This window comes from Canis lupus, chromosome 34 (genome assembly GCF_003254725.2).
Source record: "Canis lupus dingo isolate Sandy chromosome 34, ASM325472v2, whole genome shotgun sequence".
Taxonomy (NCBI): Eukaryota; Metazoa; Chordata; class Mammalia; order Carnivora; family Canidae; genus Canis; species Canis lupus.
This window is the reverse complement of record NC_064276.1, coordinates 30,540,717-30,565,968: the sequence shown is the minus strand read 5'-3', so window position 1 is coordinate 30,565,968 and position 25,252 is coordinate 30,540,717. Positions and strand designations below refer to the sequence as shown.

At 35.9% G+C, this 25,252-nt stretch overlaps 2 long non-coding RNA genes across 6 annotated transcripts in view; one reads left to right on the top strand and one right to left on the bottom strand.

The window, feature by feature from the left end:
- LOC112645904 (uncharacterized) overlaps positions 1-23,279 on the bottom strand; it is a 103,811-nt gene extending 80,532 nt beyond the window's left edge. The window contains exon 1 of one of the 3 annotated variants that reach the window (XR_003127308.3): positions 23,047-23,279. This is a non-coding gene — a long non-coding RNA (uncharacterized LOC112645904). Of the gene's footprint in view, positions 1-9,380; positions 9,583-18,457; positions 18,642-23,046 lie in introns of those variants that run through there. The other 2 variants (XR_007408066.1, XR_004811885.2) reach the window with 2 other exon arrangements.
- On the top strand, positions 9,956-24,611 carry LOC112645906 (uncharacterized). Of its 3 annotated transcripts, none has more exons than XR_004811886.2 (3): positions 9,956-10,411; positions 12,101-12,488; positions 24,460-24,611. It is a non-coding gene; the product is annotated as an uncharacterized LOC112645906 (long non-coding RNA). The 3 variants fall into 3 exon arrangements; XR_003127314.3 differs by lacking the exon at positions 24,460-24,611 and adding an exon at positions 14,115-14,332; XR_003127315.3 differs by lacking the exon at positions 24,460-24,611 and adding an exon at positions 13,296-13,525.
- The last annotated feature ends 641 nt before the right edge of the window (positions 24,612-25,252 follow it).

Sequence of the window (25,252 nt, the reverse complement as noted above, 5' to 3'; positions counted from 1 at the left end):
AACATAGTAACGACCATATATGAAAAACACACAGCTAACATCACATTCAAAGGTGAAAGACTGAATTATCCTCTGAGATCAGAAACATGACAAAAATATCCACTCACCACTTTTATTCAACTTAGTTCTGGAAGTCCAACCCACAGCAATCAGACAGGAAAAAGAAATAGGCATCCAAATAGAAAAGGAAAAAAAAAAAGAAAAAAAGAAAAAATAAATAAAAAAAAAGAAAAAATAGAAAAGGAAGAAGTAAAACTTTCACTATTCATAAACGACATAATACTATATATAAAAAACCTTATATATAAAAAACCTTTATATATAAAAAAACACTATTCGTAAATGACATAATACTATATATAAAAAAAACCTTCTTCTAAGAGAAGAAGTAAAACTTTCACTATTCGTAAATGACAAAATACTATATATAAAAAACCTTAAAGATTCCACCAGAAAACTACTAGAACAGATAAATGAATTAAGTAAAGTCACAGGTTACAAAATCAATGTGCAGAAATCAGTTGATTTCTATACAGTAATAATGAAATAATAGAGAAATTAAGAAAGCAATGTCATTTACAATTACACCAAAAATCATAAAGTATCTAGAAATAAACTTAATCAAGGACATGAAAGGCTTGTACTCTGAAAACTACAAGACATTGATGAAAATAAACTGAAGACACAAACAAATGGAAAGATATTCCATGCCCATGGATTGGGGAAACAAATATTGTTAAAATATTTGTACTACCTAAAGCAATCTACGGATTTAATGTAATCTCTATCTAAATACCAACACCATTTTTCACAGAACTAGAATAAATAATCCTAACATTTGTATGGAACCATAGAAGACCCCAAATAGCCAAAGCAATCTTGAAAAAGAAGAACAAAACTGAAGGTATCACAATTCCAGATTTCAATATCTACTACATAGTAGTAGTCATCAAAATAGTAGGTACTGGCACAAAAATAGACACAAAGATCAATGCAACAGATTGGAAGATCCCAGAAATAAACTCATGATTATGTGGTCAATTCATCTAATACAAAGGAGGCAAGAATATACAATAGGAAGAAGACCATCTCTTCAACAAACAGTATTGACTAAACTGGACAGCTACATGCAAAAGTATGAAATTAAGCAACTGTTTTACACCACATACACAAAATAAACTCAAAATGTTTTAAAGACCTAAATGTGAGATCTGAAACCATAAAATTTTTAAAAGAAAACATAGCCAATAATCTCTTTGACATCAGCCATAAAAACATTTTTCTAGACCCATCTCCTTTGGCAAAGGGCACAAAAGCAAAATTAAACTACTGGAACTACAGCAAAATAGAAAGCTTTTGCATAATGAAAGAAACCATCAACAAAAGAGAAAGACAATCCACCATTGGGAGAAGTATTTGTAAATGATATATCTGATAAGGGATTAATTCCAAAACATATAAAGAATTTATATAATTCAATGCCACAAACTCAAATAATCCAATTTTTAAAAATGGGCAGAGGCCATGAATAGTTATTTTTCCAAAGAAGACACACATATAAAACAGACATATGAAAAGATGCTCAACATCACTAATCATCAGGAAAATGCAAATCAAAGCCACAATGAGATATCGCCTCTCACCAGTCAAAATGGCTAAAAGCAAAGACACAAGAAATAACAAGTGTTGGCAAGGATGTAGAAAAAAAGAAACCCTCATGAACTGTTGGTGGGAATGCAGGTTTATGCAGCCACTGTGGAAAACAGTATGAGGGTGCCTCAAAAAATTAAAAATAAAATTACCCAAACTACTGGGTGTTTAAGCAAAGAAAACAAAAACATTAATTTGAAATGATATATGTACCTCTGTGTTTATTTCAGCATTCTTTACAATAACCAAGTTGGAAACAATCCAAGTGCCCACTGATAGATGAATGTATAAAGAAGATGTGGTATATACAATAGAATATTACTCATGCATAAAAAAAGAATGAACTCTTACTATTTGCCACAATATGAACAGATCTAGAGGGTATAATGCTAACTGAAATAAATCAGAGGAAGACAAAGATCATATGATTTCACATGTGTAGAACTGTGGCATCATTATATTGCACACTTGAAACTAATATAACACTATGTTATTATACTTGAATTTAACATATAAATCATTTAAAAAATAATGGTGATTTGTTTTTGGTAACTATGTGATTTCCAAGTCCACTTATCTATTTCCATTGATTACAGCAAAGTAAAGCCCAAATCTTTGGGTAACATACACTACACAGTTCCCTAAAGCTACTGACAAATATAATTTTACACCGTGATCTTTACATCTTTGTCAGGTTGAAATACACATACTTACTTCCAGAATTCCTACCTAGCTTTCAGTCCTACTTTACATATGATCTCTACTAAAATCATCCTAAAATACTCCAAGCAGAATTAATTAAAATCTGAGCTTTGCTTCAACAACACCAGAGAGGTACCATGATGAAATAGAATAAACAACGGCTTTGGTGTTGGATTGCTCTTGTTGATTCTCATCTCTACCATTTATCTGATACGCAACTGTAGCCGATCATCTATCCACATGAGCCTCAGTTTCCTCTTATATACAATACAACTAGTATTCCTATCTCACAGGATTTACTTAACTAACATGTGAAACACAGTCCCTGGTACAAGGATAAAGTATACAACAATATGAAACATTATTATATAATTATATATAAAGTACTTGGGATATAATAGGTGGACAGTAGTACTATTTTATAATAACATCAAAATAATGTTTGGCTTCTATTTTGTTTATTATCCTTAATTAATATATTTTTTATGATCCTTTGTCAATAGAATTAAAAATAAGAATTGCATCTTTCTCATTTTATGTCCTTGGTTCAGGTAGGTCTCTCAGTTGTAACAGGTATCAGTGAATGCTGTAGAATTAATAAGCCAGTAAATTAATGGCACAAAATTTGAAATGATTACACGTTTTGGTACACTGGGTTGATTTGCCAGGATGCAATTTAGTAAGAGTAACAGATGAAGAGTAATAGATGGGGAACATAGGGACAGATGTTGAATTGGTAATACTAGATTTTGAGCAGTCAGGAGGCAACGGGGAGAAGATACAGGTTTATTTGTGGGACAACAGGGGTTGGACTTTTCCCTTTGCTCTTAGTATTTTGGTAATTATGTGTTTTGTTCACCAGACTCTAGCATACAGTGACACTTAATATTTATTTTAAATGAAAATTTACATGCACTGTACAAGTGGCATGAATTAAGTGCTGTTAAGGTAATAAGGCAGTATGGGAGAAGAGAAATACCTGAGGTTACTGGACACACATCTGATCTTTGCCAAGACTGAGGCCCCCACTGGGATTCAACCAGGAGAGTACTGTTTTTCCCATTTCTATTCCTTCCTATCCCTGAGCAGATAAGAAGAACTCAATGTCTTGGCCTTCTACAGGCAGCCTTTATCTAAGAGCACTAGGTGTATTTTTTTTTTCTTATTATGGTTTATATAGTTTCTCTAACTCTATGACTCTGTCTGATATTAGTCAAGTTATTTATTATCTGCCCAATTTCCCCATCTGTAAAATGAGAATAACACCTCTGACCTCATAGTATTGCCGTGAGGATTAAGTGAGGACAGCTGTAAAAGACAGTGTTCAGCAAGCATTTGGTACACAATAAGCATTGAAATGTTACTTATCACCAAAGACTCATTCCTGTAAAGGAAAAAGATCTTTTATTTCTACCTCTAGAACTAGAAAGTAGTTCTTAATCAGATGACTACACTGAATTAGGAATCAGGGCACAGGACTTCTACTTTGCCACAAGTCACTAACTTGTTAAGAGACCTTGATTAGGTCACTTAGCCTCTCTGGGTTTGGGGTTCCTCATCTGTAAAATAAATGCTTCCACTAAATGGACTCTGCGGTCCCTTCTCACACTGTTTATAACCCAATGTGCTGTGTTAAAGGCAAATGATATATGAAGATCAGTCCTCCCTGTGCAAGGCGCTGACCTTTCATGAAAGCAGTGGTCTACAGAGGGGTGGGAAGGAAATGAGAATGCATGAAATTAAGAAAAGGGAAGATGGAAAGTAGAAGTAGAAAGCATCAAACAACCTGACCATAAAGCAATGAGTTATCCCGAACAGAATGGGACAGCAAGTCAAATTTTAAAAAATTCTAAGGCAGAAGACACATATCTATGTTTAAAGACAAAAGGAAGATATAAAATTTTTAAAAGGTTAAAATGCATGCCTTTCATTATCTATTCATTTTTAAAATTAGTCTAATTATTACTTTTCATTTCATCAACACTTTTTTATTGTCTCTAGAGTCATTCTTCAAAATTTGCTTTGCTTTGTTTTATCATTTCAGAAAGCCCAATCAACAAGCTATGAGTTTTGCTGTCAATTCGAGAAAGTTAACTTAAAACTAAGGTGGAATTTAAGACATCTTCAGTGCCATTTCCTTTGTTGCACAGAACCATAATGCAACCAGAAGAATTTTTATCAAAGTAAAAGCAACCCATGATCTTCTAGCTTTCTGTACTGCTTTGCACTTTAAACATAATGATATATTTGCCCATTTTGGCAGAACTAAGGATGCTATAATTACTGAGGCATAAGATAAGAAAAGAAACTAGAGAATGAGTCAAATGAATGAAAAAGGAGGTAACAGCTTAAAAATGAGGATGTGCATAGACACCATGCTATAGCTGAGAGACAATGGTGTTTTAAAAAGGGGAAAAGTCTAAAAAAGAACGGGTAAGACGGAACCCAATGAGAAAATTGAGACTGGATGGCTAGAATATGGTAGAGCTCAAATTTCTGATTCCTAGGATCTTGAGATTTCCACTAAAGGGAGTAAAAGTCAAGAAAAATCCTAAAGACAACTCTTAAGTGGAATGCTTAAAATCATCTACCAGACTAATATAATATCTGCTTTGGATAAACATTTATTATGTAGCTTTTCTTTTGCAACAATACCTAATGGTTAGCATTATCCATCTCCCTCATCTCCCAAATTATAAAGAAAATGTCATTGGTAATTCCGAACAAAACATACTTTTACATTTTACATCCTTTTCAGCCTACCGTTTCTTTTAAATAATTGGAAATACATACATAATGGTTTAACAGTATTGCCATTTTGGACTTTTATAAACACTATCCAATATTTGGATTCAAATATTTATCCCTAAATTCTATCTGAAGTTCTCTCAGGCTTCATTAAAAAAAAACAAAAAACAAAAAACAAAAAACAAAAAAAAAAAAAAAAGTTTTTGTTTCTTTTGTCAGCATTTTCTTTGGGCATAATAATGCCCAAATGCCACTTAATAATGGAAAACTGTTTTCTTATACACAAACTGCCTTTTCTCCTTTAAATATGACATGAGACATGAAGTTAGTATCTTTGGATCAAGCACAAAACTATTTCCTGCTAATCTGCTGTATCATAACCTTCTTTAAAACTTGGCACTGTCTTTTCATCCATTTTGACCAGCTTAAATCTTTTCTATTCAACCTGCCCTTGATTCACCATCTCTCACTGGGCCACCCAACATACTGCTCTCTCTAAATAGAAATTTCTAGCAGCACTTCCCTAAGAAAGAGCATCTTTTCCCTCTTCCTAGACCATCTTCAAGACTTCCTTTTTTTTTTTTCAAGACTTCCTTATTCCATTGAATACTTCTAATCTCGTCTCAATTTATTCCATATTTCTTTTTAATGAAAGTCAAGAAAGGAGTGTAAAAGGTAAAATGAATGTAAGGGATCCCTGGGTGGCGCAGCGGTTTAGCGCCTGCCTTTGGCCCAGGGCGTGATCCTGGAGACCCCGGATCGAGTCCCACGTCGGGCTCCCTGCATGGAGCCTGCTTCTCCCTCTGCCTGTGTCTCTGTCTCTGTCTCTCTCTCTCTCTCTCTGTGACTATCATAAATAAATAAAAATAAAAAATAAAAATAAAAAAAAAAAAACGAATGTAAGAAAGACTCAACTGGCTTTGTTTAGCACCATCCCAAGCAGAATCACAGACAAAGAAGCCAAGACTTAGAGCCATTTCACACTATTCAAAAGATTCCCTGATACTACCTGAGTGTCAAAGGCAAGTTACCTCTTTATTCTACATGGTAGGTGTGGGTCTTCCATTTTGTGTCCAAGACTAAAATCTCAATCCAAGCTCCCACATGCGAATATACGTTTCTTTCTTTCAGTGTGTATAATACTCATGGGGTATTATATGGAAAATGAAGTCAAATATCAGTTTTGGGTGGAACCCCAGAATAAAGACAGGGAACATGCTACACATGATTAAAAGCCTAGACTGTCTTAAAGAATTAAGTTAAATTTCCCCCAAACCGATTCCTCTCAAACAATACTCATGGGGTTTTAATAATAAAATTAAACTTAGTAGGTAAAGGAATAGTCACTAAAGGATTTTGAACTGAGGAGAAATAAAACAAGAGTTATTCTGATTTGACAACTGGAAGAGGTATTGTGGTGATCAAATAATTGATTACAATGGCCTGAACTTGGTCTTAGAACTAAATAAGAAAAAAGATGGATTCTAGAGATATCATTAAAGATGAAATCATTAAGATTTGAAATCTTTTTGGATGATGGAGATAAAAGATGGAGAAAGGGGGCCAGGGATAATATAAGTTCTAGCATAGGTGACTAGGAAAGATAAGTGATCTTAAAAGATACCTAAAAGAATGGGGTGTTGCATGTGTGTTTTGGAAGATGGGTGGTCAGTGCAGGGCTGTGAATCTGGAATGATGAATCTGAGTTGGTAAGAAGATAACCAGAAGAGATGGTTAGCAAAGTGTCAGAAATGCAGACCTGGAAAAAGTCAAGACTGACTGAAGAGTCATCAGTGCAGAGAAGATATATTAGATCACATAAATGGATGCAATATAAATGATGAAGATATAAGGAGAAGATATAAAGAGAGATATGAAGATATAAGGACCAAGCATAAAATCTCAGTGAGTGCCTAAAATTAGAGAGCAGAAGGAGGAGGAAGTCAAATGCTGTGTATCACTTAGCAATAATATTGATGGATCATCTGCTTCACCAAGATGCCAGAATAACAGTGCTAGTACTCGATAACTTATAATAAAACTATTATTCCATTTCTCTTAATTTAAAAATCATTACTATTTTGCAAATATTGCTAGCCATGCAATCCACTGTCTATTCATGCTTAAAGTGTAACGTAATGTGTTAGGTCTTGGAAGAGGTGTAGATTAATAGGACATGGTCCCTGACTTCAAGGAACTCATCCTGAAGAGTGATCAAAAACTCCCACTATATATTTATAATGCACAATAGTCACTCAAGTTAAAGCAACCGAAACTAAAACTCCTTTTAATCAATAATTTACCCTTGAATAGGACTTCTCACCCTTTCTTGTACAAATTTTCTCATTTATCGTCTCATTTGATCTTTGTAACAACTCTGTTAAGAAACACAAGCAGATATGTTTCTGCATCTGCTTCTTCTGACTTAACCAGCCACATCTGTCATTTCTTAAGGGATCTATCAGCAGGGGCAGAGTGCTGGTGATGGGGAATGTGGTGCAACTCCAGCTCCCGTTCCTCTTATGAATGTTGAAATCACTGTGGCTTCCTTAGAGAGGTTTCTCCTGTCACTAAAGATAAGGTCCTTCTCTCAAAGTCTGTTCATCAGAGATACATGTATTTTCTCCCAGATTCTGTTTTTATTTTTGTTGGTTCAAATTTATATGATATATATTTTAATATTTACTTCTGTATATAAAGGTGCCAAATTTATTATATAACATTTAAAACTACAAAATGGTAATAAAAACATCAATCATAATTACTACTGGCAACTATCACTAAGATTCTGGTGTTCTTGGGGCACCTGGGTGGCTCAGAGGTTAAGCATCTGCCTTCAGCTCAGGGCGGGATCAAATCCCACATTGGGCTCCTCTCTCTGTGTGCCTCTCATGAATAAATAAATAAAATATGTTTAAAAAAGAAAGATTCTGGTGTTCTCTATATCCATGCCTAGAACTAGGTCTGTATTTATATCCACATCTGTCTCTAAATAGTGACGTCATATTTTGTATTTAAATTTGCATCCTGCTTCTATCACTTAACACCATTTTATCACTTAATAAAATCGCTTTCCCTCATGACAATATTCCACTTCATTCTATAAATGGAACATAATCTACCCTACTATTTCTTTTGGAAAAATTATGCTTGGAAGTTTTGTCTGGGAAAGACTGAACATAATGTCTATCCATAGGAGTCTCATTTCTATAGTACTCCATGAAAGTAAAAAGACCTTTAAATAAAAAATAGCTGTAAAAACAGTGAAGAGAAAATCCATAGCACTATATAATCCCATTAACTCTGGACTTAACCTGCTTACTTTTTATTAATGACTTGTATCAATGTGTCTGTAGGGTATGCTGATCAACTGTGCAGATGGCATAAAAACAGGAGAAATAATAAACATGTTCAATGATGAAATGATGATCCAAAAGGATCAGACAGGTTGAAATGATGGGCTAAATTAAAGAATGCATCTTTATTTTTTTTTAAGATTTTATTTATTTATTCATGAGAGACTGAGAGAGAGAGAGGCAGAGACATAGGCAGAGGGAGAAGCAGGCTCTATGCAGGAAGCCCAATGTGGGACTTGATCCTGGGACTCCAGAATCACAACCTGAGCCAAAACTATTGAGCCACCCAGGCGTCCCAAAGAGTGCATTTTTAAATGAATGGATTTAAATTTTCATGCTTGAGTCAGAAACAAAAAAAATCAGTAGTATATCATATGAAATGTGATTTAACAGAAAGTTCATGCAAGATAAAACAAAAGAAACAATGGTATAAAGCGGGTGACAAAAAAGAGAGCTAGTATAATTTTGAGATGTTTTAACAAAAAAAATATGACAAGAACCAGGAAACTGATACTTTGTTTTCCTCTAAACTAAACAAGTCAAACGTGGAGTTTGTTCAGTTTTCTGCTTTACAGCTTAAGGAGGATATCAAATGGTTGCCATTTAACAGAGGGTGCTCATATTGCAAAAAGTCTCAAAATATTACATATAAAAGAAAGTTGAAAATATTAAGGCTACTTAGCCAGAAGATAATGCTAGTGAATTTTAGTAATTAACTCAATAGCTATATTAAAATACGTAGAGAAATTTACGAAAAATAATTTGTCCTAATAGACTTCTTCTGTGTCCCATGAAAGCAAACTTAAGACCGAAATAGGTTCTGGTACCAATTCCAATGTGTGGAGGGATCCCCCACAACAATGAGCAGTTCTGGAGACACCAGTTGGATGTCCTACATTTCAACTCAATTCTGATATTATTTACCTGGTGAAGCATCAGATTCCACAGATTAAGGTCTCAGTCCCACAAGACAACCCACCACTTCAGATGCTAACCACAATCCCAAGTAGCTACAAACTAGAAGCTCCAAAATCCCCTTCAATTCAGAATCTGAATCACAAGTCCAGGTTGTTACTTGTACTTCTGGCAGATTAGCTATAAATGAGAGGTTCCAAACACCTGTACCCTGGGCTCCGTTAATGTACTAGAACAGCTCATAGAACTCATTAGATTACTAATTTATTACAAAGAATATTAAAGAATACGAATCAACATGCAGATGAAGGGATACATAGGGTGAGGTCCTGACAAGGGGGTTCTGTCTTTGTGACGCTTAGGGACTGGCATGGTGGTATGTGGAAGTGTTGTGGTTCCTCAACCTAGACGTTTTCCAAAACCCCTCCTTTTGGATTTTTATGAAATCGCCAATACATAGCCATAATTGATTAACTTATTGGCCGCTGGAATTGGATCAACCTCTAGCCCCGCCCCTCTCCCAGGACGCAAGGGGCCAGGATTCAAAGTTCCAATATTCTATTCGTGGTTGGTTCCCCTGGCAACCAGCCCTCATTCTTAAGTGTTTTCAAAGTCACCTGCATTAACATAAATCCAGTTGTGGAAAGGGCTTGTTATAAACAAGACACTCATTTTACCTTACAGCTCTAAAGTGTTTCTCAGGAACTAAGGACAAGAAACCAACTACTATAACAAAAGATGACTCATTGCTCTTATGCAGAGGAAACTCCTAGGGTTTTGGGCACTGTGAGCCAGGAACTGGAGATGAAAACCAAATATGTATGAGAAAGCTTATATATCACAGTATCATAGAACCAAGGCGTGATAGTTACACAAAGATGAATTTTGTTCAAATACAAGGAATCTGGCTCAATATGTGACAACATATTGTAATAGTAATATAAAACATTCCAAAGTATTCAAAAATAAAATAAATTGCCTCAAACTATCTCCTGACTTTAGGAAATTCCAGTCTTTGGAGCTGTCCATGGAAAAATGAGGTAAGTATATAATCATCTACATTCTTTAGCACAATCTCATCTACGTACATTGCTTAAAATACCACCACTGATGATTTTAAATGATTTCTAGTCTCATCTGTATCTTAAGTTCTAGACACACAATTGTACCACCTTCTTTGTTGTCTCTGTATCAGCGGTTCTCAACTGAGGACGATTTTGTCCCTGCCTCAGAAAACACTTAGAAAAGTCTGGAGACATTTTTGGTTGGGACAACTGAGTTGGGTGCTATTTGCATCCAGTTGGTAGAAGCCAGGGATTTGCATCCAGTTGGTAGAAGCCAGGGATATTGCTAAACATCCTACTATGTGTAAGGCATGCCTGCCACAACAAAAATTATGCAGCCCAAAGTGTCTATAGTACTGAGATTAACACTCTTCCACATTTACATCCGACATACAACAAAGAGCACGACCAACTCCAAACTCATTATCTCCACTCCACTGTTCGCTTTCCCCTAAAATCCAAAGTCTCCTCTCAATAAAGCTTAGTTGCTACTTCCTATTATGATTAATGGCATCATTAGCTACCCCATCACATGAGCTAGGAATCTTGGAGTCATCCTTAAGTCCTCACTTTCCTTTGTCTATTAATCTACTTCTAAAATACCTTTCTAAATCTTCTCTCTCCTTACCACCATTGTTGCCGCTGACTTAGCTCAGTGTCACCTACATTTTGTCTCCCAAAGATTTTGTTGTTGTTGTTTTATTTTCTTGTTTTTTTTTCAAAGATTTTTTTTTTTTGCTAATTCATCTTTCACAGTGTTGCCAGGATTATCATCCTAAAACACAAAAGCAATAGTCCTATTATCCTATTCAAAAAACACAGGTAAGCTTCCTGTGTCCAATATAAAAGTTCAAACCCTGAATCGACATGGAAGGTGCTAAACAATCTGTCCCCACATTCTCTCAACAATTTCATCCCATTCACTACCTCCTCCCCTTGGATGCTGGATTGTATACTTTTAATGTCCTTCTAAATATTGAGATTCCATAGCTCTAATGCTTTTCACTTATGGATGAGAAAAGATAGTAGTGTTTTCATTAAATATGTCCCATTATATTGCTATCTTTACATGAACATCATTTATCTTGTTTCCGATGAGGCTTTAATCAGGGTCAAAATTTCTAGAGAGAGCGTATCAAAAACAGGAAATGTAAAATGATCTCTTTTCAACCATAGTAATTATATATTATTTTATAGGTTTGGTAGCCAAAGGAAAGACATTAGCGACTATTCATGTTTTGCTTTATGATATTTTTAAATATTTAGATTTTATGAATAAATACTTCCCCAAATCAGAAATCCAAAATGCCAGTACATGTTACATTCTCTCCCTGGATGAGTGAGAGGATCATTGGGTAGATCACATTTTCTTTTCATGAAGTATTAATACTTCAGGGGAGGTTAAAAATGTAATGGTTTTTTGAGGTAGCATGAAAGGAAAACAAATATTTGACTATCTAATGCACACAGCCAAGGTGAAATGACTTGATGTACAGATGGTTAAATGTTAAATATGAAGCTAAGGGGGACACCTTATGAAATATATTTGAGTATGCACTGCATCGAAATACATTAAAAGTACACAAATCTCAAAATCTCTTTATTAACAAGATAGAAAAAGAGGCATTTTGGGGGCACACCCAAACCTTTTATATTTGCCTTCAGAATTTGGACTCATTCCTACTGTCAACACATGTACTCAAATGTCTCCTCCTCTGTGCTGAAGTTGAATCCTTCCTGAGGAGACCATGCTGCTGGCGGCCAAGAACAAAGTGAGGTGTTCCAGAGAAGCAAGTCTGGGGTGACAGCCAAATCTCCACAAAGCAGAGAGTTCTCTAAATAATGAAGAGTTGACTGTGATGGCAAAAGTCTTCTTGCAGGTGCAGATGCATGCACTTTGGAAGAGAAGCAACCCCTTTCAGCTGCTTCCCCTACCCCATCACCAGCACCTTATTTTCACAGTGTTCCAATCTTACTTGAGTTCTTACTTGAGGAATCTCATTACTCCAAAATATTCCAGGTGTGGGATGGAGCAGGAAAGCAAGGAAGGCAGGTAAGTGGGTAGTATAGAAATACAAACAAAATAAAATAAAAATGGGGCAAGGAATTAAAGGTCCTTCTATTTCCCAGGTCTTATTCCTGCTTTGAGCATGATAACTTAATGTATTCTATTCAAATTTAATACCTGAAAATGAGCCTTCATGCATACATTGCTGACATTTGGGGTAGTGAGTAAATAGACTACTCTATCAAATTGAAGCCCCAGACATCAATTAAGATATCTGTGTCATCACTGCAGATTTTTGAAAGAAAGCATATTCCCTGGAGTTTTATTGGCAGAAATTCTTTTATTTCTATTAGTCTCCCGCATTTCACATTTATCTCTGTAATAAATTAGTTTTGATATAGTTTGTTATCAGATCCTAAAAAAACCACTGCAAAACAACAATTTGGGGATACTTCATTCCCTGCCTGCAATATAGGACATTTCTTCTTCAACAATACTTTTTATAATAAAATGAAAATCAGTAATTGAATTAAGCAGCGTTTTAGACAAAATTAAAGAGCGTAATTTCTCAAGTTTTGCAGTTTGCTTATCAGCAGTAAATGAAAGCTAAAACTATAGCAGAGTAATTTGTAAAGCATCGTTTTCTGCTGTCTAGCTAATAATTACACAAACATAGATTTTTCATTCTTCTTAATTCTTCTTAATGTGTGGTTCATCAAAGCAGACAAACAGTATCCTTTTCTTACTGAAAATGTCTCTCAAACTCAATACATTACATCCTTGGCCATTGTACTTTGTCCAATTTTGCAACACTGACAAAGCCTAGGGTGACTCTCCACTTTTATTTTTCAGAAACATTTCAACATGCAATGGTGAAACCGTCTGAAAAATACATCTGCAAAGCTGAAAAAGATGTATTCTAAAAAAATGTAATGGTAGATATGACAAATGTCTCTGAAATCTACTTATGAAATCATAAGCATATGTCAGAATAATTCATTGCAATTAATTGTACTCAGTCTTAGTAAAAGTTTTCAAATTTGACAAAGTCAGCCTAAAGTGCATCTAATTTCCTTTATGAGATATATCCATATAATAAACTCCATTCATTTGACGGTGGAAGGTGGACATTAGAGGATTCTGTATAAAAAGTGGCAATCAGTGAGATACCAACCCTGGCAATCTGAAAAATCCATAAACACACCAGAAGATTACAAAATGAAAAAAAAATAAATAAATTAAAAAAATAATAAAAAATAAAAAAATAAAAAAACAAAAACAAAATGAGAAGAGTGAGGAAAAAACGTGGAAATTTTGGTAACTAGAACTGGGTGGTGCAAACCTATGGTGAAATAACTTAAAATGACATATTAAAGGAATGGAGATACCAGGTTAAATTTTTAAGCTCAAGGACAGAACAGACCTTTATTTTGACAAAAAGTCATTAACTGGGAACCAAGTGAAATGATCAGTGTGATCATGAAGGAGAACAGAATATGCTACCCCACTTTGGCATAGATTATTTTGAGCTGAAGTCAATCAAGACCCAACCGACTCAAAACTGTACCTGTCCCTTAACTACCTAAAATATTTTTTTTTCCTAAAATAATTTAGATGGGGGTCTGGCCCAGAAAGAGAGCAATTACTCACGATCACTCTTTTATCTCACAGATTTACCTGCATACCAGGGAAACATCTGATTATCAAACATCTGCTCTTCTTATTTTCCTATGAATTGCGCTCCTGCTCTTTGAAACTCCAAGTCCCTATCCCATTCCTTGGCTCAGAAGGGCATATAAAACTCAACTGCCTGACTACCTTTAGGTCTCATATTTTTATGGGGCTTCCGTGCATACAAAATTAAATTTGTTTTTCTCCTGACAAACTGCTTTTTGTCAATTTAATTATTAGACCAGCCAAAACACCTAGAAGGGCAGAAGAAAAATGTTTCTGCCCAGCAATCATTTAGTCAGACATCCTGTTTCTTTTTCTTTTTCTCTCCCCTACCATCAGGATTGCTATCAGGATTCTATACACAGCAAGTGGGTAGTAATGTTATTGTACTGTTACATACATGCCTCAAGGGCAAGGTTTACTCTTTTGCATTATTTATAAACCCCCTTAATGTCTGACACAAAGCTCTGCATATGAATACTACAGGCCTCAAGTGCAGTGATGATAGGTGTTTCTGAAATTTACATACAAAATCATGAATCTGTGAAGTCCTACTGTAAAGTGCTCTTTTTTAGGATTCGGCCATTTGTTTCTCAGTGTGGCTAGTCAAGGGTGGAAGGTGAGAAGGCAAGCTCAAGAAACGACAGTTAAGAAATAATTTAGATAAAACCAAAACCAAGGAAAATGATTTTCTAGCTTTTAAAAGAGCCTGAAAAAGCACCCCCCCCCTTTTTTAATCTACCTGAATGTAAAGCATGCGACACACTACTCCAGAACCTCTGCAGAAGGAAATCATCAGGCTATATAGGTGACTTATCTGCAATATTTACTGAGAAAGATTTTGACAATAACCTTCTGATATCTAAATGACTTGTATTAAAAGAACAATGACTAGTTCTTCTGTCTTCACAAAGATCAGGAGAGAAGATGTGGGTGTATATGGCAGGAGAGATTTTGGACAACGTTTAGCTAAGAATTTCATAACAACACAGGTAACTGCTCCTGGCAACAGATTAGCCAGGGAAGGTATGACATAAGCTTCTTTGGAAGTGCTTTGAAATTGTAAAGATTCTCATCTCCTCTTGAGAAAAAAAAAAGCCACTTCTCGAGCTCTTCTTTAGCCCTCTAAGATTTTAAAATTATATGTTAAGGGCCAAGTAAAATTATAATTACAGAGAACTTATAGGTTATATCTAACCAGAAAAAGCTTATTAATAAACTAGGAATACCACTTTTCCTATCAGTCAAATATCTAGCTTCCCTTAAGTTTATTACTCAGTAACAGATCAATACAATTAGTTGGCACAACTGAAAATTTTCCTGTAGCTGAAGGTACAGCAAGGGATTTAATACTTTCAATAATAATTTAAAACACCCTCAATAATAACTTCAAAGAAATTAATGTCAGATGGTTTACTAATTCATAATGAAAAAAATAGTTTTAGAGAACATTAGAGTGAAATATTAGAAATATTTTCTTTAGAAAATCGCATCAAATACCCACAATACAAAAACAAACAACAATAAAAAACACACGTCCTAAACCTTTAGTATCATTTTAAATAGTAGTAAATGTTTCCCATAGAGAACTTTTTTAAAGTTAGAAATGTTTCTGTCAAGTATTAAAAATAATGAATACATGAGTTGAAAAGTAATTAACTCAAAAAGTATTTCTTAAGAATTCTCTTTGAATGAGGCTCTTATGTAGTAGTCAAAATCAATTTAATCAACTATTATCCTGTATCTGGAAAAAATTCAATGGAAATACAGAGAAAGTAGGAAATAATCTTAAGGTATTGCACTTAAAAAAAAAGTTAAATCAAAAATTTAAATCAGATTTCTTAGTTGAGGTAGTGTACTTATGATCACGATATACAGGCATCAAGGATCCAGGGCATTTACCTTCATAATCAACTTACATCAAAGCACATCCTACCTATATAAGTAAACCTTAACCATCTGCGATTCCCCTTCACTTGAAATTTGCTTTTGATTTCAAGCACCTGTAATGTACTTCATATTTCGAATGACCTGGGGAAATGAAGCCTTCACGCCCTACAGTGTTTTTACATCCTGACAGTTTCCAGCCATGCTCTCTCCCTCGGGAGGGCTCAGTCTACTCTCAACCAGTACCTGCTGACTGACAAATTTCTATGTCTCATCTTAAACTTTTCATCCTCCCTTCAGCCTATTTTTTCTAGTTGCCTATATCTTTGGTTGCCATTTAATATATCATCAAAATCACCAAGGGAACTTGTTAAAAACAAAGACAGTGACCCTCCTCAGATTCTGAATCTCAATCTCCTAGATTTGTGTCTAGGACTTTGGACTAACAAGCCTTCTGCCAGTACCTAAACTCCTAAAGGACTCCCAACCTTTATCAGTTTGAGACAGTATTTTATGACATATCTATCTAAAATTGAGTCCTACGATACATTCCTTAGGATCTCAGTCTCCATATAGTATTTAAATTAATTGTCACAAAAACCCTAAGCAGGGAGAATTACTGTTTCTATTCTACACAAGAGGATACTGAGGCTCAAAGAAAAAGGTATTAGGTAGAGCTACGAGCACTTCCACCATACTGTGTAGATTATATGGTGGGATGAAAAAGACAAAGGACTCAGAAGTGAGACTAATATTTGAATCCCAAGACGGCCACTAATGAAGCCTGATCTTGCCATTCAACTTCTTTGAGCCCCAGTTAATCACAGAAAACTAGTGATTCTATAGCTGACCCTCATAGGTCATAGCATATCATCGTCACTCAAGAAATATTAATCCATTTCCATCTGCAATTCTATTTTTCTTTATTATTTCCTGAAGCCTGAACCTATTTTAAAATGCTTCTCTTGGCCCGTTTGCTTCTGAGTAGAAACACAGTCATACCCTTATTATTGGATGTTAATCAGTTATCTAAATGTGATTGTTCAGGAAGCTGATCTGTAACGTAAAGCATCATATCAAACCTGTTGACAATGGAAACAATAGGAGAATTTCCAAAATTAGGAGAATAATAAAAGCAAAATTATTAAATAAAATTATGATACAGTCACACAGTAAAAAATATCCAAGCACTAAAAACTGTAATTTTTAAGGAACAGCTAATAAAATAATAAACACCCAACAGGATATGAAATTATATTTACTACATAATTCCATGATCAAACATATGTGTATACAGGCATGTGTATGAACATATGTATATGCAATTGTGTCAAAAGAGAGAAAGGAAATATGCCAAAGTATAAATAATAGTTCTCCCTGGCTTGAGTAATTATATATTGCTTTTGATTAATTTTTGTTTGGATTTTACATATTCGCTATAAAATCAAGTGCATTTTTATAATGAGAAAAGGTGAACATCATATAAATGAAGTATATAAAGAAAACAAAACAAAAAATGCTGTAATGTGAACAAAATGAAGCAATGCTATCATTTGCTTCTTTTTACGCTGAGGTCATAATGAGAATATATATCTTACAAGGGTTTCTTTAATTTCTGTTATAGCCAACACTGTAAAATGCTCAAGAATAAAGATCCTCTCAGATTACACACAGCAGAAGTTTCTCTCTGAACATATTTGGCTTCCATGAGAATTCTACAAACACAGTATCTGCGACAGAAGGCTCTAAAGTCAGGGAACAAACTTATCTTAACTGTGTGGGGTAGTTTCTCATTTACACAGAAATCATCCTTTCCTAAATCAAACTGCAGTACCCACATCCCAACATTTAGTACCAGTCTATCCTCGCACTGTTCTAGGCCTCCTATTTTCAACAGTCTTCCCCCTGTGGCCTTGGGCAAATAACTCATCCTTTCTGTGCTTCTAAATCCGATATAATATAGGACAATAACAGTACCCATTTGACAAGGCATTCTTATTTTGAAGATTAACTCGGTTGATATTCCGAAAGCCCATGAGAAGATAATCATAGTATATTAGTGATCATGATAACAATGGGTATTATTTTTAACCTTGACAACCATGTTTAAGGAACAGGAATATACTTGCCTCAGAGACTGGGACTGAGAGTCTGAGTGGCCTCTCTCTCACCGAATGTGTGCCAAGAGTCAAACGCAACTTTCCCTGACACCAAAGCCCCTACCCATCCTTGAAATCATCACTCAATGGACAGTATTCATAAACAGTCACCAACCTATTGTCAGACACAGAAACGGAGCAATATTGGACAAGACTCAGCTGTTGCCTTGAGTCTAGTGAAGACAGCAGGGAGGTCTTCAAGTGGTCAAAGTATGGTGGCAAGGATGAGACTATGCAGCTGTAAGGGCAGACAGAAAGGTGCTAAGTGTGTCTAGAGGGGTCGGGCAAAGCTACCTGGGGGAAGCAGCACTTCAGCAGAGATCTGGAGTATGAGTCAGAGTCAGCCAGCAAGCCGGTGGGGAACAACAATCAGTTGGCATTTGCTCCCTGGTGTTCTGTGCTGGAACTCTGGAGCTGCCAAAGCTAACTTCATGCCAGGTGACAAATGATCTGAGTGCCCACAGCTGCAGCTGCCGCTTTATACCCTCTCCCTCCTACTTCCATCGTTAATGAGCCTGAGACCAGAAAAGAATACATCTTAGTAACCAAGAGCTCTTCTGTTAGCCTTTGGTCCAGAGATACAAGAAACGTTCTTCACTCCTGTTAACAACACAGCTACAGATCCTTTATTACTTCCCTCTAGCACTTGCTAAAATAGAAGTTTGCTGCTAACTCTCATTTTTATTCATCTTGGTAGCGGGTTGTTTGTATGCTCATAAATATACTCATTATAAAAAAAATACATGATTTTTTTTCTTCCAGGAACACCTTTAAAGCATGTCAGCGCCCTAAGGTTCCTTAAGGTTAATTCTTGCTGCTAGGAACACTTCTGACTTGCCCTAACTTTCAGCAGTTCTGACTTTGGAACATTCTATCTGCAGTTACACAACACCCCAGAGACACAGCTATGCCAGGAGGTATCTCTTCTCCATGTAAATAGCTTTACAGAGTGAAGGCAAGGTTTGTGCCTTTATAGATATCTCTGCATTTCAAATATTATTTTTAAAAATCTCATTTCAAACACCTGATTTAAAGAGAAGCGACTTCCCCTTTCTGCTGTGACATGTCATTTTCAGCACACAGAGCTTTTAGAAAGATTTCCCTTTTGCACCTTAGAAGTTACTGCTATATGTCTGAATCTGCTTATTTGAATTTGTGAGGGAAAAAAATAAGATTTTAATCTTTAGTTAATTGTCAGAAACCCAACTTCAGTGCTGTTTGTGGCTGGCAGCATGTTGAGTTTAATAGGGCGATGCAACAGGAGCATGGAAATGGTTTCTTTCCTTTAAGGAGTTTACAGTTTGGTTGGAAAGGCAAAAGAAATCATGTTAAACTGACTCAGTGACACCGACTATAGAAAGTAGAGACATGAGGACACCAGAGGAAGAAGAAAACTTTTCTCTCTGCTAGGAAAAAGGAGTATAATATTGAATCCAGTAGTAGAATATTTTCATTATTGTGTATATTTTGTAGTTGTGCATTTTTGAAAGCCCAGCTTTCCAAGAATAGAGAAAAAGCCCCCAGTATATTTTCCAAGGCACTCCATTTGTATCTTTTTAAATGAGCATTTAAAGAAACTTATACGTTCTCCTGAAACAAATTTTTAAACAATTTAATGTAAAGGATCTTGCCAAACTAGCTGTACTTATATAAGAAAAATGTATTTCAATTGTTATAAGAAACACAGCAGCTTTAACTCAACCACTAGGGGGAAAAACCTGCAGTATACACTGCAGTATATTTCTCTGAAACTGAATATCCAGCTTTATTTGCACAAGATAGGCTTCCCTAATCCATTAGTCTCCAGGCCAAGCCATGCCCCAGGGCTTAGAATAAGGTAAAATTCCTGGCCACCATACCTTCCCATCTCCTCTCACACGGGCTAAAAATAAAGCATTAACAGTATGTTAACAGGATGGAGACCAGGGCTGGTGTGAAAATTTGCCATACTGACACGGATGAGAGAAAAAGCCTGACTCTGTGCTCATTAGCTCAAAGTGAATCAAATCCTGCACGCTCAGTTTAACTAACACATATAAACCCCATCAATATACATTTTTAAACTGAGAAATTCTACGCTTGCATATTTTTAGAGGAATCATATAAAAGTAAATTACGATATAGAAGTCATCATCACAGAAGAAAGGTCTCTCTTGGGCGAAAGGGGAAACTCCAGGTGTTTGTTTAGCTTTTAATGTTGTTGGTTCAAGGACCCTGTTTATTTGGCTTTTTTATTTGTTTGATGCTATACATGCATTTATAATTTAGTTGAGTGAACCACATTTATAAGGTTCCTTAAAACGTCTATCTGCCTTTAGTATCATCCTTTCAAATGACAAAAAAATATTTTCTTCACTAACTTTTTCACATGTGCCTGTCACTGCCCATAAAAGCTACAGATATCATTACACAGGGAAAGAGAAAAGGACTACCTCCGTGTATGGAGGCTGGGACCCCAAGCATGCTACCTCAGCGCCCCCTAAAACCATGGAAGCAAAAAGCTAACAAACTCCTAAGTGATACCTATGCACCCCTCAGAAATACAAAAAGGACCTAGAGAATTTGACCTCTACTAAGTTGCAGACGACCAGACACAGGAGGCATTCATGTAAGAAGGCAAATATGCACCATAGGGTGCAAAGACATTCCTCAAACTCTTCAACTGTTTCCCAGAGTTTATTTGTTAACTCCTTTAAAAATGTGAAAAGACTATTCATGTAAAAGGTTAAAAACAGAAGAAGATTTAAACAGCAATAGTGGCTATTCTAGGGGACTTGCTTTTCATTACCGGAGCCATAAGGGGAATCAGCTGGAACAATAGTTGCAAAGAACTGGTGAATTTTGAGGATGTTAATCATCGATGAGTAATAGGAAAGCTAAATGTAAATAATATAAAAGCCTGGCCTTATCCCCATTTTACCATTCATTCATTCGTACAGTAGATAAATACTTTTTTTTCCAAGAAACTTCTAGGTTCTGAGGATATAATTCCGAAAAAGATTTCCATGTCTTGGAATTTATATCTCATTATGGTAGATATACAATAAGGAAATCATAAATCTATTGTAAAGCTTCAGAGTGGCTCGTGCTATTTTGCACAACACCCAATACTACTAAAACAGTTCTTAATGCCTATATTGTTAGTGATACTGGGAATGAACTAATGATGAAAATCCAATATGGTCAGCCTGACATTCAAGGCCTCTCTAATACCGTCCCCTCTCCTCCACCACACACGGACACCTGTTTAATATTATCTCTTACTGCTCACCACCCCCTCACCCCCCCCCCCCCAAGATCGATGAAGAAAGCAACACCCAACATAAATCCAACTCCTGACTGGACATTATCTTTACTCACCAAAACTAATCTTTCCACCCATCTCTCGAGAGGGGCACCTTATAATATAAAGTCCCTAAGTCAGATTTCTTCCTCATCTTAAAAGCTACATACGTTTGGCAAGCACCTCTCTAATAGCACTTGTTCTGGTTTGCTATTTTACTATATATTCGAGCTCATACAAATGCCCATCCTAGTCATTTGACTGGCGACTTTTTGAGGGCAGGGATTGTTTCTAACCCGTCCTGGTATCTCAGGCTTTATTTGGCATACTATCTTAAACAGTGAGGTGTCCATTCATATTTCTCACGTTGAATTGTGTTATATTTGCTGTGTGCAATGGGAGAACATAAAATTCAGTACCTGGTTCATGTACAAATCTGTTGCCAAAAAATACATACAAGTTTTTAAGTGCCTAATATTAGTTTTAGAGTCATAATACTGAGAGTAAAGCCTCAGCCTCTGTCATTTGCAATGTCGTTCTGAACTTTTGGGTCTTTGAGTCGGCTGACTAGCTTCTACTATAAACTCCCACAGCCAGAACTCGCAAGTTTTCAGAGCTCTTGTGCATTCCAGCTCTAATAACCTCAAGTCCAGGGGAATCTATATTTATAAGTCGATGCATTCTATTTCCACATAATCACTCCAGGGCATATTTTATGTTCAAAATATAAAAACCAAACTTTTCCTCGGAATTGAAAAGCACAAACGAAGTGCACAACTGAATGAGACTTGGGGAATTTAAAATGCAACACTGAAACAATTCAAAGAATTAAATGCCATTTGAATTCAGATTTATTTATTATTATTATTTTTAGCAATAGATGATCTTCCTACTAAGTCACCCAGATAGAAATACCGTGTGGGATGGTGCGAAAATCCATCCGTACCCAACGCATGCATGTTTTTACAACTGTGTAATGACTCTGCATGCAGATAACATATATATGTTCTTGCCTCCACGTCCACAACACATATTCACATGGCATAGACCATACAAAATGTACCTACACGAGATGGGTATTTTTCATCACCAGCTACACAATATCCCTTCTTGCACACAGATACGAAAATCATTCATATTTTACAGGTGTGTCTGAGTCTACACCTATAGGTAAAAGTGATCCAAGATCTAGTCCACCGCAGTTAAACATTTTTTTTTTCTATTGTCTTTTAAAAGTCATAGCTGGTAAAACCACATGGTAATATGGTTTAGATTTACTTTCTTCCTTTTTTTCTTTCTCTCTCTCTCTCTCTCTCTCTCTCTCCCTAACAAAGAAACATAAAAGTATTTTGGTGGCATTACCATGGGTTCCTTGACACCATTAGATCATATTTCCATCCACAATGTCCTGCAAAGCTTTTATGGCATCATGTGGGAAAAGCAAAGGCTGTGACCTCACACCCGCACGATCCAGGTAAAAATGAAATGAGTGCATGCACAGAGGCACAAGTCAGGACACAGAACGTTCTGCACACAAAGAATGGTCACACGGGTCCCTACCCAGCACAATCGCGATTCAGTAGTTTTCTCCTGCACGTACCGGCTCAGCTGCCCGCGATCCGTGCTGCTTTTAAACACTACCGAGCAATGTACACTCCAACTGGCCGCCCGCTTAAGTTCTTCCCTTTTGCGCTCAGAAGTGGAAACCCTTGGACAGGGAGGGACGCCCTGTTGCAGCTGCTCCGGGTCCTGGGCACCCACCTCCGAGGCGAGCTGGGTTCAGCCCCGGCGCGCACAGCTCCGTGTCCCCGCCCGCTGGCGGAGAGCGCGCACCAGGGCGCCACCTGGAGGCGGCTCGGGGCAGCTGCGGCGCGCTCAGAGCAACCAGGTGGGACCAGAGGCCCGCAAATTCCTTGCCAAAGAAGCATCCTGTTTTATTTACACTTTCCTATGCATTTTTTTTTTTTAAGACAGAAAGGCAGGGAAAGGGGAGATGGAAAGTAGAAGTAGAAAGCGTCAAACAACCTGACCATAAAGCACTGAGTTATCCTGAACAGAATGGGACAGCAAGTCAAATTAAAAAAAAAAAAAAAAAAAAAAAAAAACTAAGGCCGGAAAAAAAAAATTCTAAATGCAAGAAAAGGGAAGATGGAAAGTAGAAGTAGAAAGCATCGAACAACCTGACCATAAAGCATGGAGTTATCCTGAACAGAATGGGACAGCAAGTCAAGTTAAAAAAAAAAAAAAAAAAATTCTAAGGCCAAAGACACATATCTATGTTTAAAGACAAAAGGAAGATGTAAAATTTTAAAAAGGTTAAAATGCATGCCTTTCATTATCTATTCATTTTTAAAATTAGTCTAATTACTTTTCATTTCATCAAAACTTTTTTTTACGGTCTCTGTCTTTTGTTGCCTGTGAATGTTTGGATTTCTTTCATACTTCACAGTGAAAACTGCGATCTTGTCTATATACAAATAACAAGAGGTGACAAATTTTGTTTCTTTTTTTTATTCTTTCTTTCTTTTTTTTTACTCATCTCAAAGGAAAATAATTAACACTGGATGCTATCAGAAGTTACTGGGGGCTTGGCGTATAATAGCAAAAAGGAAGCGTTCCAAAAGAGAGATCTATGCCTCTGAACTAACAAAGTGCAAGCGTGTTAAATATGCTTTTATTACTTGAAAAAAAAAATTGCAAACCTTACCTCTGGAAATGTTTAGTGTGTTCCTTTTCAGGGCATTACACTGACTTGAGTATGAAAACAAGAAAAAACAGTTTTGGTTATAGTTCATTTGATAAGGTGTTCATAGGACTTAAACATTTCAACAAAAGCTCCTTGAATTAATTTCCCTCAAAATATCTCCCTAAGCTTCTTTCCATTAAACAGGATAATTTGTATACCTGAATGAGATATAAACTTAATTAATTAATTGAATAGAGCACTTAAAGGCTTATCTGCTGTGATATGCATTAGAAATGTGATTATTGAATGTTTTGTTATTCCCTACAGATCAAAATGAACGCGATTGCTATCCCCATCCCCCACTCCACCTCATTCCTAGTTCCACCATGCAGCAAGATTTGGGATTTCACCCTTCTTTTAAAATTAAAACGCGTCTTTGAAATGATTTAATAAAGGACCCAGCTATAGTGATTGTATATTTTTCCAGCCAAATGTGGACCAGGGCTCGATTATACTCTGTGTGGGTGTCCTTTTGGGAAACAAAAATTCTTAATCACTTCAATTTCAAATAGGTGTTTGAGAATTACTGGCAGGATAAACATAGAAAAAAAATATTTCATCAGTATTTCATCTCAAATGTTTATTTTCATGTATTCGATAAATGCATGTATTAGCTTTTTGAACATATACCATTAAGTATTTTCTAAAGTAAGATTTTTTTCTTTTAAATATAGTATGTACCAAATATTCAAACTATAATTTTTATGAGTTTGTAGAGTCTAAAAATTCATGTGCTGAAGGGATTAAAAAGAATGTTAACTCTTTGTGTCTCTATACCCTCAACTCTCAGCACTCTGGAATACGAAAACATATTAGTTAACTAACTGACTCCTAGATTATATGATCTATATGCTGCACTGTGGTTTGGGTTGTATAGAACTTTTTAGGCAACATACTCAAATATACAGTTTAATATTGCAAACAGAATAAATAGCATTTGGGAGCTTATAAATGATAAGGTATTCAACACTGACCAAACACAGATATATCCAACTTTTACAAAGTAAAATGTGGTACATGAACATTTAGATGTAACAAACAGATAAATTAGGGGATAATT